Source organism: Oryx dammah, unplaced genomic scaffold (assembly GCF_014754425.2).
Source record: "Oryx dammah isolate SB20612 unplaced genomic scaffold, SCBI_Odam_1.1 HiC_scaffold_29, whole genome shotgun sequence".
Classification (NCBI taxonomy): domain Eukaryota; kingdom Metazoa; phylum Chordata; class Mammalia; order Artiodactyla; family Bovidae; genus Oryx; species Oryx dammah.
In genome coordinates, this window is record NW_024070213.1 from 7,725,122 (window position 1) to 7,729,366 (window position 4,245).

General features: G+C 41.7%; 1 non-coding gene across 1 annotated transcript; it reads left to right on the forward strand.

Annotated features, from left to right (window-relative positions):
- The first annotated feature begins 3,363 nt into the window (after positions 1-3,363).
- On the forward strand, positions 3,364-3,470 carry LOC120859021. The gene has a single exon (XR_005720035.1). It is a non-coding gene; the product is annotated as a U6 spliceosomal RNA (small nuclear RNA).
- Positions 3,471-4,245: the final 775 nt, after the last annotated feature.

The following is a 4,245-nucleotide window of genomic DNA, read 5'->3' on the forward strand; positions in this document are numbered from 1 at the left end:
GCCAGTGCAGAAGACAAGAGTTTGATCCCTCATCCAGGAGGATCCCACGTGCCTCGGGGCAATTAAGCTCATGTGCCACAACCATGAAGTCTGTGACCTAGAGCCTGTGCTCTGCAACAGGAGAAGCCGCCACGGTAAGAAGCTCATGCGCAGAACAAAGAGTAGCCCCTGCTCCTCACAACAAGAGAAAGCCGGTGAAGCAACAAAGCCCAGCACAGCCAACCAAAAATAAATAAAGTTATTTCAAAAAAGAAGAACCTGGGCTTCCTTTGTGGCTCAGTTGGTAAAGAATCCTCCTGAAATGCAGGAGACATGGGTTCAATCCCTGGGTTGGGAAGATGCCCTGGAGAAGTGAAAGGCTACCCACTCCAGTATTCTGGCCTAGAGAATTCCATGAACTGTACAGTCCATGGGGTCACAAAGAGTTGGACGTGACTTAAAAAAAAAGAAGAAGCTGAAAATGTGAATAGGCCTATTGTAAATAAAGACATCCAATTAATAATTTTAAATGTCCCACAAAGAAAAGTTCAGTCGCAGATAGCTTCACTGGCAAATTTGACTAAACATTCAAAGAAGAATTACTACCACTTATGGTAGGCGGAATAAAGGCTCCCCAAAGATTCCCTTGTCTGTCGCAATTCAAAGAACCTGTGAATGTTAATTTATATGACAAAAGGAATTTTACAGATGTGATTCAGCCAAGAATCTGGAGATAGGGAGATGATCCCTGATTTTCTGAGTAGGCCCAATGTAATTAGAAAGGTCCTTATAAGAGGGATGATGGAAGAGTCAGGGTTAGGATGCCACGTCAGGAAGGAAGCAGAGGGAAGAAGAGTTTGGAAAAGAAGCTACTACTCAACTGACTGTGATGATGGAGAAAAGAGCCATGAGCAGCTTCTGAAAGCTGGAAAAGGCAAGAAGCAGAAAGATCCTCTCCTGGAGGGCTTCCCTGGTGGTGCAGTGGATGAGAATTCACCTGCCAATGCAGGGGACATGGGTTCGATCCCTGATCCGGGAAGATCCCACGTGCTGCAGAGGAACTAAGCCCATGTGCCATAACTACTGAGCCCACGTGCTGCAACTCCTGAAACCCATGCATGTAGAGCCCATGCTCTGCAACAAGAGAAGCCGCTGCAGTGAGAAGCCCGTGCACCTCAGCGAAGAGTAGCCCCCACTTGCTACAGCTAAAGAAAGCTCCAATGCAGCAAGCCTCAGCAAAGCCAAAAATAAATAAATAAAAGGAAAGTAATGTGTGAACATTTGTGCAAAACAATAACAACAAAAGATTCTTTCCTGGAGCCTGCAGAAGGAAGCAGTCCCATTACACCTCAATTTTTGGACCTTTTTTAAAAAATGTATTATTTTTTGGCCATGCCTTGCAGCATGTGGGATCTTAGTTCCCTGACCAGAGATCAAACCCATGACATTGGAAGTAGGAAGTCTTAACCATTGGACTGCCAGGGAAGTCCCTCACTTTTATTTTTGGATGTTCAATCTCCAGAATTGTAGAAGAATACATTGTCAATTTAAGCCACTAAGTTTGTCATAACATGTTACAGCAGCAAAAAGAAATGAATACATCAATCTTCCGAAGATTAGAAGGGCCAACTCTTCCAAAAACAGGAGAGAAAACTTCCCAATCATTGCATGAGGCCAGTGTTACTCTGATATCAAAACTAGACAAAGACATCACAAGAAAAGAAACCTACAGATCAATAACCCTCACAAATTTAGACACAAAGATCCTGAACAAAATACTAGCAAAATGAACCCAAAAGTATATAAAAAGGAAAGAATGAATATATGTGTATAACTGAATCACTTTCTGTACAGCAGAAATTAGCATAATATTGTAAATCAACTATATTTCAATAAATAAGTAAATACAAATAAAAATATTATGTAACAAGGATTATACACCATGATCAAGTGGGATTTATTCCAGGAATACAAGGTTGGTTTAATATCTTGTGCAGAAAGGAGTAAACACATGAAATTTAAGACTGCTATCCTTAGAAATGCTGGTTTGCAAGGTGGGCCCTTGGCTGGCATCTGGAAATGGGAATTTCAGAACTAGTAAGTGCAGTTCACTGTGCCTATACTATGTATACAAATAATGTGGTTTATGCTAACTAAATACTTCCTTTCCTTCTAAGAGTCTGGAATTTTGGTCCATGCTAGGCAAAGGATGCCTAAATGACCGGTCTTTATTAAAAACCTTGGACACTGAATTTCAAATGAGTTTCTGTGGTAAACAACATCTCACGCATTGTCAGGACTTGTTGGAGGTGTTAGGTATGTTTCCAGTTGAAGAGCACTCTGAAAGCTTGTGTTGGTTTCTTCTGGACTTTGCCCCATGTGCTGTTTCTCTTTGCTGATTTTGTGCTGTATCCTTCCACCATAATAAAACTTAGCTGTGAGTATGACTACACACTGAATCCCGTGAGTCTTCTTTGTGAATCTGGACCTTGAAGATGGTCTTGGGGATTTGAAAATTAATTAATGTAATATAGCACATGGATAAAATAAACGACAAAAACCATATGATCATCTAAAAGCATCTGACGAAATAGTTTAATAATAAAAATACTCAACAAACTAAGAATGGACGGTAACTCTCACAACCTAACAAAGATAATCTATGAAAATCCCATCATAATTAACAACAAACTTAACTGTGAAAGACTGAATGATATACTGTTCGATCACTGCAGATGGTGACTACAGCCATGAAATTAAAAGACGGAAGAAAAGCTTTTCTTCCAAGGAAAGATCAACCTAGACAGCGTATTAAAAAGCAGAGATATTACTTTGCTGACAAAAGTCCATCTAGTCAAAGCTATGGTTTTTCCAGTATGGATGTGAGAGTTGGACCATAAAGAAAGCTGAGCACCAAAGAATTGATGCTTTTGAACTGGTGTTGGAGAAGACTCTTGAGAGTGCCTTGGACTGCCAGGAGATCCAACCAGTCCATCCTAAAGGAAATCAGTCCTGAATATTCATTGGAAGGACTGATGCTGAAGCTGAAGCTCCGATTCTTTGGCACCTGATGCGAAGAGCCGACTCATTGGAAAAGCCCCTGATGCTGGGAAAGATTGAAGGTGGGAGAAGGGGAAAGCAGAGGATGAGATGGTTGGATGGCATCACCGACTTGATGGACATGAATTTGAGCAAGCTCTGGGAGTTGGTGATGGACAGGGAGGCCTGGTGTGCTGCAGTCCATGGGGTCGCGACTGAACTGAACTGCATGATATACCCCTAAGATCAAGAACAAGACAAGAATGTCCACTATCATCACTTCTATTTAACACTGTTTTGGAGGTTCTAGATAGGGTAATCAGGCAAGGAAAAAAGTTCATCCAGGTGCCCATTTTAGCAACACAAATACTAAAATTGGAATGATATAGAGAACATTTGCATGGCCCCAGTGCAAGGATGACACACAAATTCGTGAAGTGTTCCAAATTATTTATTGATTTATCTTTGGCTGTTCTGGGTCTTTGTTGCTGCTCAGGCTTTTCTCTAGCTGCGGGGAGCAAGTACCACTCTCCAGTTGCAGTGTGAGGGCTTCTCAATGCAATGGATCCTCTAGCTGTGAACCACGATCTCTAGGACACTCAGGTTTCAGTATCTGCAGGTAGAGGGCTCAGCAGTTTCAGCTCCTGGTCTTTAGAGCACAGGTTCAATACCTGTGGCCCACGGGCTTAGTAGCTCCGAACATGTGGGATCTCCCTGGATCAGGGACGGCACTCATGTCTTCGGCATTGGTAGGTGGATTGTTTACCACTGAGCCATCAGGGAAGCCCACATATTTTTAATTATTAGAGAAATGCAAATCAAAACTACAATAAGGTGCCAGAGTGAGATTGGTCTGAATGGTCATTATTTTTAAAAATCTACATATAAGCTGGAGAGGATGTGGAGAAAAGGGAAGCCCCCTACATCATTAGTGGGGATATAAATTGGTGCAGCCATTATGGAAAGCTATCAAGAAAGTGAAAAGATACTCTCATCCAGAATATGTAAAGAGCATTTACAACTCAATAATAAAAGGACAAATAAGTTTAAAAGTGAGCAAAGTATTTGAAAATATATTTCTCTAAAGAAGATGTATAAATAAACGATAAATACATGAGAACATTTTCAACATCAAAATGGCAACCCACTCCAGTATTCTTGCCTGGAGAGTCCCAGGGATGGGGGAGCCTGGTGGGCTGCCGTCTATGGGGTCGCACAGAGTCGGAC